Source organism: Vulpes vulpes, chromosome 12, assembly GCF_048418805.1.
Source record: "Vulpes vulpes isolate BD-2025 chromosome 12, VulVul3, whole genome shotgun sequence".
NCBI classification, from domain to species: Eukaryota; Metazoa; Chordata; class Mammalia; order Carnivora; family Canidae; genus Vulpes; species Vulpes vulpes.
The window spans coordinates 118,256,890-118,272,462 of NC_132791.1; the positions used below are offsets into that span (position 1 = coordinate 118,256,890).

The following is a 15,573-nucleotide window of genomic DNA, read 5'->3' on the forward strand; positions in this document are numbered from 1 at the left end:
ACTCCATTAGTTATTACCTCCGTTTTAGAGATATGACAACAGAGGCTTAGAGAGGTAAAGGCCAAAAAGCTGACAGGTGGTAGGTAGGGATGAGGTTCAAATCCAGACAGATTCTAAATCAATTCTCTCTACTCCGTCCTCAGCTCACAAGACAAAGAGGAAACTTTAGAGCAACTACTATGTGCCAATGCTGATGGGAGTCCAACACTGAACAAGACAATCCCATGAAATAATATACACGAAAGTCACTAGCACAGTGTCTGGCACACAATAGATGCTCAATGTAAATCTCACTGAGGAATGGATAGACTCAATGTCGACTTCTGTGCTAGTGTTTGCTTGCTGAGTAACGGCTGAGTCCCCCCCCAGGGAGCTGTGGAGGGAACCCTTCGCCAAATGCAGTTCTGATGACCTTGGGCAAGTCTCATAGCCACTAGAGTCTCATTTCCCACAGTGAAACCAAAAAGCCAGACGATTTTTTTCTAAGGTCTTTCTAGCTCTAAAGAAGTAAGGGGTCAATGAGTGGTAAATAATAAAGCAAATAAAACCAGAAGTGATTATTTTCAAACTTTAGGTTTTTAAGTCCCATGACAATAGTTTATTATAGAGATAAACCTTGATCCTCCTGATAGGCTTATTGGTAGGATTTGTGGTAGCGAGCCTGAGCACCAGGACCACCAAATTTTTTGGACTTGCAATGTGGGGGACTAGCTACCAGCAGGGTCTGGTTGTACTGGATGATGAGGTCTTTGATCTCCTTCTTGGAAGCTTCATCCATGTATTTTTTTTTTTATTTTTTCATGTATTTTTTTAAAGATTTTATTTATTTATTCATGAGAGACAGAGAGGCAGAGACACAGACAGAGGGAGAAGCAGGCTCCCTGCAGGAAGCCTGATGCGGGACTCAATCCCAGGACTCCAGGATCACACCCTGAGCCAAGGCAGATGCTCAACCACTGAGCCACCCAGGCATCCCTCATCCATGTATTTCTGATAAGGGTCCACCAGGACTTTGGAGATGGATTGGCAGATTGCATAAATCTGGGCGTGTGACCACCACTCTTCACAAGGACTCAGAAATCCACCCAGGCAACTTGCTCCTTGCCCAGAAGCAGAACAGTTTCCAGTAGCTTCTATTACTATGTGTGTGGCTCCATCATCTTCAGCGGTTGCCCATTCACCTCGTTGAGGCTGTTGCCCTGTTCACAGTGTACCATGACTGTGGCAGTCTTCTTGCATCAGAAGACCTGCGTGGACAGCAGAGGACCCATGGACACCATATCTGTGAATGCTTGATTATTTTCATACTTTGATCCTTCCCTCAGCAAGGGCATTTCTCTGTTGTTGTTGTTTTAAAGATTTTATTTATTTACTTGAGAGAGAGAGAGAGAGAGAGTGAAGGAGAGAGCATGAGTAGGGGGAGGAGCAGAGGGAGAGGGAGACGCAGACACCCCTCTGAGCAGGGAGCCTGATGCAGGACTTGATCCCTGGACTCTGGGATCATAACCTGAGCTGAAGGCAGATGTTTAACTGACTGAGCTACCCAGGCACCCCCATTTCTCTGGTTTTTAGGAAGACAGGATAATTCCCTTCTTGGAGGCTGAATTTCTGAGGCCAAAGTCGCCAGCTCTCCTGGGCCCTCAGAGGACGCAGGGACAGAGGACAAAAAGCTACTCCTCCCCAATGCATGAAGGGGTGGTACTTGGGGACCCCTCTGTCTCATGGGGCACTGACTTTTGCAGGATCTGGGCATGCTTAGTAGAGAGTTAATTAATGTTTGCAGGATGAGTTAGCAGAAACAATTGCTTTGATTAAGGGAGAGAGATGGCTATGAACTTTGATTTAAGCAAAATGGAAAGAGGGAATAGGAAATCATCCGCTCAGCTTCCTTCGCTGGGCCCACTGACCTGGCCTTCCTCTGTCCTGGGTGCTGACCCTGGGAAATGAGCTCCCCTCCCCAGTTGTGCTTTATGAGGACTCTGGGTTTTGTTGTTGCAGATAGGAGGATTGGTCCTGCTGTGGGCTTTGTGAGTGTGAATTTGGAGAGGGCCCCAAGATGCCCTGGAAGAGGCCATGATGGCAGAGCTGGTGAAGCTGACCACAGGCAGGAGAAAGACATTCAGCAGTTAGTGTGGCTCACCTTCGAGAGGTAAGTGCCTTCCCTGCATTTTCTCGTTTAATCTGCCCACCTATTCTAGGAAGAAGGGTATTGACCATTGAGGATGGAAAAGAAAAGAAAGGGGAATGAAGAATGGTGGGATTGAGAGGGGGAAAGCCTGAGCCCAGTGGTGCTCAAACTTGTTCAGGTTGACTGCCAGAAGCTTCTGATGCTAACATGGGCTGAGACCTACTAAGTGAGAGGCTTCTCATAGGAGGAGTTTGAAGCCTGGAGAGGGTCAGTTCTTTACCCAAGTCACAAGTCTGATGAGAACTGCCAGACCTTGAACCCAGTTCTGTCCCCTAAAGTTCATGTTGGCTCCACACTCCAGCCACTGTCTTCCTCTCCATGGAACATCGCAAAATGCTGATAGGTCCAGCTTTGGTATGAAGCACACTTCTCGCCCCAAGGCAGGGGAAGGAGTGGGAGATAGATATTCTTGAGACCTTCAAAGTGCCTCCACTTGGCCAGGCACTCCACATGTGTTTGATTTCATTGAGTTCTTCTAGCACCCGGATGGGAAAGGCGTAATTGCACACATTTTGCAGATGAGTGTATTGAGGCCCAGAAATGACCACCGATTTGCTGAAGGTCACAGAGCTAGTACATGGTAGACCAAGGATTCCGATCCAGATGAGCCCGACTTCAAAGCCCAGGCTCATTAAGAATATAATTTTGTACGAAATCAAGTAACGTCACATACAAGATTCTATTAAAGGCAACCTGCAGCAGGGGCCAATGTTTAAAAATAAAATTGTAGTTGAAAAATTTATAATTAAGGGAATCATCAATTAACTTATTTTTCTGGGAATAGAGAAAGGTTTGCTGTTACTGAATCATGGCTATGTTAGAATCTGGAGCTTCATTTAAGAAATGTGGAGTGTGTTCCATAAAGCAAGAGTTAGAGAGAGGAGTTCAGGGAAGCTGACCCAGGCTGCATGCCCAGAAAGGGGACTTGTTCAAGAGCTTGGAGAGCAGGCAGGAAGCACAGCCAGGTTAGCCGCTGCCTGGGAGAGTAGTTTGGCTTCCGTCTAAGGCTGTTCATAGTATCTGCCAGAAAGGATCATATGATCTCAGAAAACAGGGACTGGGAACAAACTAATTTGATCATTTGTCTTCCCTGCTCAATAACCTTCAACGGCTCCCCATTGTGTCCCAAATAAACCCCATAAGCCTTACCTTGACATTCAAAACTCAGCATAATCTGGTCCCAATTTACATCCCCAATGCTAGCTCCCACTCATCACCCTACATAAACTTCATGCTCAAGTTAAACTGGCCCACTTTTCATTCCATTAACCCAGTTCTGAGTCTTTCTTCTTTCCCTGCTGTTCCCTCCAAATCGACCTAGTAAAATCCTGCTTGTTCTTCAACTTCCTCTCCTAGGAGACTCCTCCAGGAAGTCTCCTCTGATTGCCCACCAGGAAGCAAATGCTCCGTTTCCTTTTTCACACTGTACACGTGGCACTGATCACCCGGTGCCTTGAACAGAGAATATTTAGGTACATGTCTCATCGTTCCTACTAGGCCCGACGTCCTTGTGAGCAGAGGCAATATTTCACAAGTGGGAGAGTAAGAATAAACCAGTAACTAATAAGCTAAAAGGTTCATGTCTTACCTATGACATTGTTATAGTTACATAAGGGTAAGCATTTAACAGTTTAAAAGGACTTAATTCCACATTGAGACTTGAAATATTTTGAGAACTAGATTTTTTTTTTTTGAGTTTACAAATGATTAATCTTCATTCAGCATCCTTAGATAATTGTTTTTTTCTTCTGAAAACCTCGTTTGAGGGTTTGAGGGTATAAGTCTTTCACTGAGACTGAGTCAATGAGGAATGAATGCCATGGGGCCCTAGCACCGTTAGGACTGCTGGGGTGTGTGTCTGCGTGCGCACACGTGTCCTGCAGCTGCGTCCTCATGATTGCCGGTCACCGTACCAGGCTCTTGATTCACACAGCTCCATTTACAGCTATAGAGAGTGGCTTTCTGAGCAAGATTCATGGCTTGCCAGGCATCCATCTCCTCCTGTGGTTAGGTCAAGCCCAGGGAGAGAAATTGAAGGATGTTGCTATTAAAAATACTTGGTAACAGGCCAAGTAATTTCTCCTGCTTTCAGCTCCCACACTGCACTCCGTTCACGACTGGAAGGGATAGAAATTCCTAACCAAGAAAAACCTCTTGCTAACCTGCACATTGGCACTGGCACCCACCCTGTCTCTAGTACACTTGTGAGTTTGCAGAATTAAGTTCGCAATGTCCCAACTTGGATCAGTCACAGTCGGTGGAAAGACAACCACACTGACTGGCTGGAAGCCAGGTGCTGCTCAGCTTCATCATTCACAGCATAAATCTGGACTTACCTGAATGAAAAAAAAAATCATTCTTTCTGGCTCTTTCCTTTTTGGAAAGTTGGAGAGTGGTCTCATTTTGAATAGAGAGTTAAGAAGACTTTTGCTCTGCTTGCTGTATCTGACATATTACACAGTGGTCAAGAAGATGGGGCTTCAGGGCACCTGGGTGAGTAGCTCAGTAGGTTGAGCATCTTCCTTCAGCTCAGGTCATGGTCCCAGGATCCTGGGATCGAGCCCCACATCAGGCTCCCTGCTCAGCAGGGAGTCTGCTTCTCCTTCTCTCTCTGTTGCTCCCCTTGCTTGTGTTCTCTTTCTCTCTCTCTCTAATAAATAAATAAAATCTTAAAAAAAATTTACCACCCCAACGCCCTTCCCCCCCAATAAAAGAGAACATGGGGCTTTAGAGTCAGTGCAAACCTCAGTCACCCTTTAGTAAGCTATGGGTTTTGTTTTGTGAGGACGGGGTGGTAGAGGGTAGAATCAAGTTTCATGACCTTGCTGGGCCTTTGCTTCCTCATCTGTGAAGCAGAACTACTCATTGTACTGTATTCTTATTGAAAGAATGAGATGAACTGAGCATAGCATCAGACAAAGGAAGTAAGGTCATTGAGTATCATCTGTTGGCATCACAACGGCCAATGGTGAGGTGGCAGGCTTGGCTCACCTGCCCAAACCACCTTGCCCCAAAGACATCAGCCTCCTATGTTTGCTTCTTTCTCCCAAAGGATCCCTCAACCAAAACTCAAGTCTAAATGTGTAATTTTTAGTGTTTTTGTTGAACGTGACCCTCATTCAAGCTTCCTTTATGATTGAGACCGAGGCAATAAATGCACCATTTCCTTCCAGCGAGGTGCTGTGCTGAGGCCATGGTGAAAAGGTACTAGAGACACCATCCTTGCTTCAGGGAAACCTGTAGTCTGGCTGGACTGAAAGAAAGGTGGCTCACTTCTATAAAACACACCCCTCCCCTGTGAACGCTGTTGAAAATGAGAAACAAACCCAACAACCAGGTTATTGGCACTAAACCATGTCACTGTCCTGCCTTATTTTAATTATGGTTTCCCTTCTCTGCTATCACCAAATTAAAAAATCCTTGACATGGTAGTCTAGTAACATTGTTATATTGTCACTCTGCAAATTATGTGGAAAGAACAAATTGTTTTCAGGGAAAGTTTCAAGCAAATTTATGAGCTTATGGACAAATTGCCCATTATTGCTTTCAAAAAAAAAATTAAACACTGTCAACGGACTAATTTTCAACCTTCAAAAAAAAAAAAAAAAAAGAATAACATCTCCTATGTTTCTGGAGCTTTAAGATTTAAGATTTATAAATCTTGCTGCTGTGCATTTTCTCTCCAAATGCCTGTGACCACACTGATGGTGCAGAGTGATCCTCAGACTCAGATTGGCAACAGAGGCAGAGGCTCAGAAAGGTCAAGGGTCTTGCCCATGTTCGTGTTCTGAGCAACTGGTGAGGTTTTGGAACCCAGGACCCTTCGAATCCAGCATTCTTCCTGCTACATTACTCTGTAGTCAACTAGTTATGCACCATTTCCCTAACGTTTAATTAGCTAAAAAGGGGAAACAGATAACCTTGAAATTCATTCAAGTTAATGCTAAATGTTGCTAACTTTTTATTAGTTGAATGTTTCCATTAACTTTTCCGGTGGCTGCTTCTTTGTAACCCCTCACAGCAATGAACAAAATGGAACAAGCGCTCAATAAGTATTTATTGGATAAACAAAATAGTTTGGCGGGCCGGGTTTGGCTGCAGGGTGGGGTTAGAAAGTTGGATGGCTGAAGACAAAGTTGAGCATTCAACTCACTTTTTCACTTGGCAAGTATTTATGGTGTCTCTGCTCTAGGTACTGTGCGCCATGGAGCCGAGCATGGCACAGAGGTGGCCCTTGGCAAGTTATTTAGCCTCTGTGAGCCTCGGTTGCTCTAGCTTTACAAAAGTGGGATAATCATAATACCTATACTCGAGGGATTGCTGTTAGGATCAAGCAAGATAATATCTCTAAAGAGCCGGGAACAGAGACTAACTGGTGCTCGTGGGTGCTCAGCCAATGGTAAGGATAGTAATCATCCATGTCTGTGCCACATACGTCTATTGGGCCAGAGCCCACAGTTCCAGAGACTGTAAAGCGCTTGGCTGCACTCTCAAGAGAAGGCACATGATGTCACAAGTGATTTGTTTCAGAGCAGAGGTGAGCAGAGACAAGCTGTGGAAGCCGAATTGGTTTCCCATGGTCCCCACAGAAGCAAGGGGACTTCCTTCTCCCTTAATTTTAGATGACGAGGTTGGAAAGGACCCAGATGGTGTGGGTGCTGGTCACATGCCACTCACCACATGGGGCCTCCGCTTAGCCTCCTTTTGGGAATTCTGGGCCTGTGGGCCCCTCGGCCAATGTCTGGATCAGATGCAAGGATAGGGCCTGTAATACCAACAAGGACCACAGTGGGTTCATGCCATAGGAAGACAAAGCTGGCAAAGCAGGGTACAGAGAGTTAAACCTTCTTCTGCAATCCTCTGTCCCCTCCCTATAGTGGAAGGAAAGAGTCCTCCTGCCTGGGACCCTGAAGTGCTCCTGCCTCAGCCCTCCCCTTGAGCAAGACTTTCCTAGAGCTGAATACTGGGAGGGCAGGGAGATGGTCACAGTGTGGCAGGGAAGAGGGGAGTGTAGGCCCAGAGACCCTTCGTTTTGACTCATCCTAGCCCCTGCTGCCGTCTGGGCCTGAGGCACTGCATTGAGTTGCTCTAATGAATGGAGCTGCCGGACAGCTCATTTACAGCCTGACATTCTGCTGACCCTGCCAGCAGCCGCCTCCTACCCTAAGTGGGGGGAAGCCACTTTAGGAAGACAGCAAAGCAACCTGCCACCAATTCATCAGCAATTGGCTTCCATTAGGGATAGGATAGCCTGTGAGGTGGTAGAAGGACAGGCTGGGATGGAGTCAAGGGAGCAAAGACAGCTCTGTTTGTTTAATCTAATCAGGTTTCCAAATCCCTTGGGGATTCTAGGAGGAGCCTTGGTAGACAGGGCAATGGCTGATTGTCTCTTTCACGGTGGCCGCCAGGTTCACACATGTCATCACCTCTTACTCCCATTAAAGAAAATACGATACCAATTTGCTGATGGTATCAATCTGCAAGGGTCTGTGAGGTTTATCATAAATTGTCTGGGCTGCACCCCCCTCCCTGATTGTCCCCATTTCTTTCTGATCTGTGGTATCTGTCCATTCCCAAGTCCGTGTCTCTCAGTTGGCTGATCCTTCATGTCTGGTTCCATGGTTTTCTTCTCGAGTTGTAGTTTGAGCAGTGGTTCCAACTAAGGAGGCTGTGTTACACACCGGAGAGGCGGTGTTTAGAGCTGTGGGGACGTTGGTTGTGCTGATGACAAAGACAGCTTCTGGGTCTCACTCCGTGGATAGGCACCGAGGATGCTAAATACTGTGCGATGAGCAGGAAGGTCCCATACAACAAAGACTCATCCCACCCCAAATGCCAGGAGTTGGCCCAGTGCAAAGGGTAGGGCAATAGGGACAAGAGCGCTCAGAGGCAGTTAGGTTCAAGGGGAGCTGATTCATGCTAACTCATCAAGAAACTGAGAAAGAAAGATTGGCAATGGAGTGATTTGAAAGGGGCTGCTCCTTGCAGTGGATGGAGAATTTCTATCTGCTATTTGGAGCTTTTCCTGGTTCTAGAACAAGAGAGAAATGACCCAACAGCCCCAAAGAAACATGGACTGGGGAGTTATGGAAGCCTGTGAACAGTGAGGCCAATGAATCCATGATACCTCATCATTGTCACAACCTGCTCTTCAAAACCTGGAATGCTGGGTGGGTCTGGGTCTCTTTCTTTTAGCCAGCGCAGCAAAAACCCCAACAACACTTGTTCGTCCGGCTACTACCATCACAGACCTAGGTAATAAAGCCCTTGCCCTGAGCTTGTGCCTCACAGGGTGTCTGGCCCTCCTCTCACCTGGGACCTTGCAATTCCCTGTCCAAACAGCCCGAAGCTGGCTCCCAGGGCCTCTACCCCAGACCCTTTGCCAGTGTGCACATCCTGAGGCTCATGGTGGCCAGGGAGGAGCTGTTTTGCATTTGGCGGAGGGGAGACAGAGCTTTGACATATGGCCTGGGCACAAGGATAGAGCCAGCTAGGAAGAGAATGGACAAGGCCTACTTTGGGCTTTCTTTCCCAGGATCCAAGCCTAGCACCTTCTCCTGTTATTGCAGCCTGTCCATCCCATGGATTCCCAGACCTTAACTACCAGCACAGCCAGTCCTCCTGGATTACTCTCCACTCACTCAGATCTTTGGTTTCTCTGCAATGATTTTTCAGAAGGTTGATCACATAACTTTTGTTGGCTTCTATAAGTATACATGTCCCCCCTGAGATTCTCTGGGGGCAGGTCAGGGGTAAAGTGGAACTGGGTCAGTGCAACTCCCCACAGTGACAATGACTGACCCTGTCATTACCCCAGCTCCATTATTAGGTCTGCTCCTGTCTGTTGGCCCCAGTTTATCTATTCTATTTTCTTGAAAATTTTACCTTTTGGGGACCAGGGTACAGGGCTATAAACTCACCCCATCGAGTAACAAATTTGCATGGTTGGTGTAGCTTCCATATAAACATTAGAGGTTTTGATGTTTCAGGCTGCAGTTCTAGCAGTTTCTTTGATCTTTTACTGACCAGTAAATTATTTATTGGGTCTGTCATAAAGATAAACCAAAGCCTATAAACTATATTTATAGTATCACAAAAAGCTCCCTTCCTACCTGGCATCTTCAGATGTGGCTCCTGATAGTAACGAAGTTTCCAGGGCTGGAGTAGCGTTAGGGCCTTACCCACTTTTTTCCTTTCTTATACCTTTTCTTCTTTCCTTTCCTTTGAGCCGATTGCCTTCCTTCCACTATTGGCTTCGTTTTCCCTTCCTAGTTAGGGAGGTCCAGAGCTGAGATGTTTGTGAGGATTGTTCTTAAGATCCCATTGGCCCTCCCTGGCCTCCCCAGGCCACATTCCTTCTCTGCCTGAATCTGAGGCCAGTCTCAGGGACTCCCTGGGGAAACGGACATCCCCAGGTGCGAGCCCCCTGGCGCCAGGCCCAGTGACCGATTCCTTCCTGCGCAATCCATCTGCCTTGAAGCCCAGAACACCTGTCAACCCCTGGGAGAATGAACTGTGCCTAATCAGTGGCCAGTTCCAACTGACACTTTGGGTTGTTGGGAGCATTTATTCCAGAGAGCACGCATGTGTGTGTGTGTGTGTGTGCGCGCGCGTACATGATTGTGTGTACATGGGAACAGATGCCTGCCAGACATTAAGCACCTTCTTTCATTTTATTTTTTCCTTTGGCTTTTAACTAGCACCTTCCTCAATTAAAGTGGCAGGCAGAGCAGACAAGGAAATCAGTGGATCTCTTCCCGAACATCAATAAAACAAATTTCTCTCTGGGATACCTATTTGTTATTTGGATATCAGACCGACTGTAATCTGTTTCCATCTTCCTTTTACGTGTCCCCCGCCAGAAGCTAGAGGCTCAGCCATGGATATCCTGCTGTTTCCATTTGGCTGAACGAGGGGATAGATTAGATTCCTATTTGCTATGCGGACGTTCCCATCTGATATCCATTAGATGTGTCAGGGGAGAGCCTGGAAAATGTGTCTCCCCTATTTATTTTGGGTGTGGAGGGTTGGGATAGTGGTGGAGGGGGGGGGCTCTGGGAGGATGTCCCCAGCTGCCTCAAAGATACTGACATGGCTTGGTAATAAATCATGGCCCACAGTTTTTCAATTCTGATAGATAGGGACACCGGGGACGGTTCCCTGCTGCTGCAGGGGGACGAGAAGCTAGACCCTGGTTGAAAGCTGGGGACGGTGCCTTTGGTGCAGTGCCCCAGGCAGCACAGGGGACAAGGTGCTCTGTTGTACAGACGAGGAAACTGAGGCCCAGAGAATTTAAATAGATGGTTTCCATGGAATCACCCAGCTCTCTGCGCTTCTTTCCTGTTGCCATGTGTCCTGAGGGGCGCCCTCCAGCCTAGCCACGCCCTGCCCACCCATTCCCTGTGAGCCCTAAGGAGTCAGGCAGGGTCACACCATTTATATTCGTATTTGCAGCCAATCCGGAAGGCAGGGCCACATCCCATATTGTGCTGTCCCTACAGGCTGCCTAGCATGGGGCTGGGCACCAGGTGGGCTCACGGTACATCCTGGTCACTTGATGGCCCTGGGAGGCACCTCTGAGGTGGCTGTCCTCTATAGCAATTGCTTGTTGAGCCCTTGCTACGTGCAAGTTTACCCAGATCATCCGGCCCCTGAAAACTCAGGTCCTGTGGGCCTCATTCTGGCATTTCTGACGGGCCCATTCTTTGTGCCTTAGCCAAGCTGCTGTTACAGGACAGCCTCCTGCCACTGCATGATCCCACCCCTGCCCCCAGCCCCACCACCGGCTACTCTAGTTTGGGCTCCCCCACTTCAAGGGGATGGCTCCTTTTTAAAGAGATTGTTGTTTCCTGTGACACTGACAGTCCTTCAGAATTGACAAGACCTGTCTCTGCATCTCATAGTCTGCGACCAGCTCTCAACCCCGGGCCTAAGTGACTTGTCATCTTCTCTTGGCTGTCTCCAGCTCACGCTGGCGCTCCTGCTCCTCCCTCCCCGCCGGAGCCCTAATCCTCTCCTTTTGATATCACAATTGTCTCCATGGCACTGAGCAGCCCTCCAGGGCTCTGCAGGGGGCTCTCAGCCTGGAAGAAAGATGGAAATTACAGCAACAAAGACCCTCTTAAGAATGGTGTCCATCTCCACCCTCTGGTCCCCCATCTCTCCCCCCTGCCCCCAGAAGCATTTCTAGGAGAGAGGATCCCCAGGAACTGGGAGCAGGGCAGAAAGGCCCTCTGACCAAAGGCTCTGTTCCCTGCTGCTGTTCCAAGTGGGATTATTTATTTTCCTGCATAAGCAGCAAGCCCAAGAGAGCTGGCCCTTGTCCTTGGTGCGACAGAGGGAGCAGGGCGTCTAACAGCAGGACAGGCCAAGTTTCCAGAAGCTGATGAGAGCAGCTGGGCCTCTGGGAGGCCCCATGAGTACACCCCCTTAGGGTGCCATAGGACCCGGGTCTGGGAGGCAGGATGTGCCAGGAAGGTAGTGCAGGCCTTGGAATTCCCAGCTGTCTTCGTGCGGTGGTAATGGCTTGGCAGGGGCGGTGCCCACACCTAATCAAATCAGGCCCCAGTGTTTTGTGTGTTGTAGGGGTTCTGCTTGATTCCCCCAGACTCCAAGAAGGGTGGTTTCTGAGGTTTCTTTTGCTCAGCCTGCCATGCCAAGGGTGCCGGGCCAGCTCTTAGAACCTTGGAAGTCCACTCCTGGCATGGCCATTTGCTCCTTCTCTGCAGATGTGAAAATAGGGTGTAAAGATGCTCTGGCCTGTGCTGTCACTCCCTGGGGGTGAGCGCTGGGCCCCTCACCCCAGCTGAGGCCATCCATAATCTATGTTACAACACAGTGTTAGGCCAACAGGAAGCTCTCCACGAAACTGTATTCATTATGCAGTTTTAGATGAGTTGTGTTAACTTCTGAGTCTCAGTTTCCTCATCTGTAATATGGAGAGTGATCTTATCACCTCACAGAACCACATGAGATGGGCATGAAAATCCTTTCTGAAGTATGAAGTATGAGGGACAGTGATTCATAACCTTCTTTTATACCCAAGTGGGTCTCTCAGGCAAGGAGGAATGGGATAGAATTTTCCATAAATGCTCAGAAATGGTTTCCAGGCTGCCAGAACTATTTATTGTCCCCGCCTTGCTGATGCCCTCCTCCCTAACTTGCTTTGGCCTCAAATATCCCCTGAGCCCTGTGGTTGCTCCCTGTGGGACACCCCACCTCCCTGGAAGTGCAGATTCCATGCCTGGCCCCCCACCCTCCTCTCTGGCCACCCTCCCCTTCACAGATCCAGCTAGTCTGAATTTTGACGAGTTGGAAGGTGCCATGCTTGCTCTGGTTGCCAGGTCTGTGCTTGTGCCTTGGCCCCAGCCAGCTGAATCCTACTCTGGTTTACTTGCTAGGTCCTCCAGGAATTTTGATCAGGTGGAGGGGGACGGTGGGGGGGGGGGGGCTTGATTTTGCACCGGGCGGTGCCTTACCTTCTTGTTTATATTTCCCACTTGACCACAAACTCCTTGAGGCAGGGGCCATGCCTGTTCTGGCATGTTCTGCACCCAACACGGTGCCTGCCGCATGGCAGCTGCGCCATAAGCAATGGCTACTGGAAGGAATAGTGGGCTGGTCCAGAACGAAAGAATGAGTTCGCTTCCACCCTAACCACCTTGCCTGGAGCCATTCAGTTCCCGGAGCATCCATGGAGAACTGCTGTGAGCCCAGGCTGCTCCTGGGATGCACACCTGCCTGCAGCGGTGTAGTCACTGTTTGGGCAGGCATCGGGTCAAGCAGGGCAGGATGGAGCCCTCTGCACCCAAAGCCTGTCCAGGGGGTGGGGGGGGCAGCCCTTCTCCCACAGCCTAGCCAGCTGATTGGTCCAAGGCCAGTCTGCCCTTGGTAATCCCCAGCAGAGGTGTGTGGGCCGCAGCCTAGACTTTAGCCTGATTGCTATTTCCCCGCAGCAGTGCGGGAGGAGAGGCAGGACCACACCCAGCTAGCCAGCCGGGGGCTCCAGCCTGGCTCCTGGGGAAGGCCTGTTGGAAGATTAACATTCTGAGGAGGAAGCCAGTGATTACATTTTAGACTTGCAAATGGGTTTGGTAAATAGGCTTTGCTGAGAGGTGGGGCAGACAGCTGGACGGAGTGAGTGGTAGCGGAGCAGCAGCACTGTGGTGATTAAGGAAGAGATTTGCTCCCCTAGAAAGGGGACTCTCTAGGGGCTGCTTTCTGGTGAGAGATCTTTTAAGTGAATTCGTTTTGGCAGTTTCTGCCGTCCTTCAGAGAAGTCCCTGGGCATTGCTTTTGCTGTTTCTCTCTGAGGACCAGCTGGAGCAAATGCACCAAATGTTAGGAGACACCCATGCATTCCTCAGGTGTCTGTTGAACCTGTCCATCCATCCATCCACCCATCCATCCCCTCAGCTCACTTGTATTGTGCATCCTTTCTGTGTCCGGTGCTATGCTGGGTCCTGGGGACAGAGCAGGGAGAAAGACATTCATTCCCCACTCTTTCCTCCACACCAGGATGTGATCAGGGACCAGGGTGGAGGTTAGAACGCAGTCAGCTAGACGCTTTGCCTCTGTCTCTATCTCAAATCAAAGTGAACACGGGCCACAGTGGACATGTCATCAGGACACAGGTTGGGACGGCCTGGCCTTCTGACTGTTTTTGTACTCCTAGTACCATTTCTCTAAAGAAAAGTGCCCAAGGTCAAGTAGGTGAACCAAACACTCTGGGTATTACAGCATGGCCTCTAGCTTAGACAGTGCTTGGTACAAATTATAATAAGGGCTCCTTCCTCAAGACGCATCACTGCCATCTGCTGGAAAGTGGTCACAATGAATATACCACTCTACGTGACCAGGGCATGAATGGCGCCCCCTTGACTTGGTCAGTGTGTCACCTGCCTATCCACGTGGTCTTGGTCTGTTGTTTAGTGGGAATGGCTCTGCGGATCCGCTGGGCAGTGGCCACTGTCTGATATCACAAGAGAAAGATGCAATGCTCTGTCCAGTCCCAAACAGCTGAGATGCCAAAATCCACCTTTGTTTGCTACTAGCATATATTTCTAAAATTCTATTAGGTAGAGGGTGACTAGGGGTGGAAATTTACATGATTCCAAACTACTTGAGAGAATCTGACTAATGAGGAAGTGGACAGTTATCTAAGAGGGTCAAATTTCCTTTCCCCTCTTTCTTATCCATTTCTTATCCCTACTCCATACTGGGAGTAGCATCAACACTCAGGCAAGTGCCAAACACTTGGCCAGAATAATTCCCCACTCCTTGGCTCCAAGTACTTGCACATTCTTTGGAGGAAATCTTGAAGTATTTTTGTTTATGATCCATTGTTTTATTGTTTAATTTAAAGGATAAATCTCTGGCCTCAAACCCCTTCATCCACAAAGGAGGTAGATAAGCAAAGTAATATATTTAATCACGAAGAAATGGAAACCAAGGTTTACCTAGAAGAATACAGAGGTCCTCTATTTCCAACCCCATGGGGGCTTCCATACACACACACACACACACACACACACACACCTGTCTGCACCTGTGTATGCAGGGATTCAGAGTCGGTGAGCCAGTATCTAACTTAATGCCGTTTACCAATGTCTCAACAAATGTTGGTTGACAAACATGGTCGTGGTACCATTAATGAATGGAGCCTTCCCTTCCTTGAGCTTTGAGTTCAACAGGTAAAGTAAAATAAAGATGTTAGCACTCTGTGATCTTAATTTGTTAGGGACGCTATCACAAAGATATCACAGACTAGGAGGCTTACACAACATTTATTTCCAACAGTTCTGGAGCCTGGGAGGTTCAAGACCAAGGTGCTGGCTGATTTGGTGTCTAGTGAGAGACACTTCCTGGTTCATAGACAGCTGTTTCCCTACTGTGTCCTCACTTGGCAGAAGGGGAAATGGAGCTGTCTGGTGCTTCTTTCACAAGGGCACTAATTCTATTCATGAGGCTCTACCCTCATGACCCAAGCACCTCCCAAAGGCCCCGTCCCCTAAAACATCACACTGGGGGGTTAGGATTTCGACATACGGACTTTGAAGTCTGTACCAGTGTGCTCCTATTGCCTACTCTGACTTCTATGGTTTGGAGAATTGTTTTGGGTGAGTGTCCAGGAGCATATTCCTGGGGGCTGCTGGTGCCGGATACAAAGGCGCTTACCAGACCCTGAATGGCAGGAATAGGCTGACCAGGAGGCTGAATCAGTCACAGACCACACATTCCCAAAATGAGCATCTTTGCCCTGCTTTTTCCCAGCCACGTGGATGCAGGGACAAGAGCCCATCAACCTTGAATGCCTCCTCACCTCACCTGCTTTCTGCCTTGAATTCACCATCCCTTCCCTTATTTATGCCATCTGCTCATAAGAG

The 15,573-nt window shown here is 48.5% G+C and overlaps 1 protein-coding gene and 1 pseudogene across 2 annotated transcripts in view; one reads left to right on the forward strand and one right to left on the reverse strand.

The window, feature by feature from the left end:
- The window catches only part of BUD13 (BUD13 homolog), a 499,699-nt gene that overhangs the window by 264,737 nt on the left and 219,389 nt on the right, over nt 1-15,573 (forward strand). The window contains exon 11 of one of the 2 annotated variants that reach the window (XR_011995810.1): nt 1,999-2,149. The gene's annotated coding sequence lies outside the window, so the exon portion shown is untranslated. Of the gene's footprint in view, nt 1-1,998; nt 5,799-15,573 lie in introns of those variants that run through there. The other variant, XM_072729751.1, reaches the window with a different exon arrangement.
- LOC112920229 (small ribosomal subunit protein uS9-like) lies at nt 635-1,280 on the reverse strand (annotated as a pseudogene).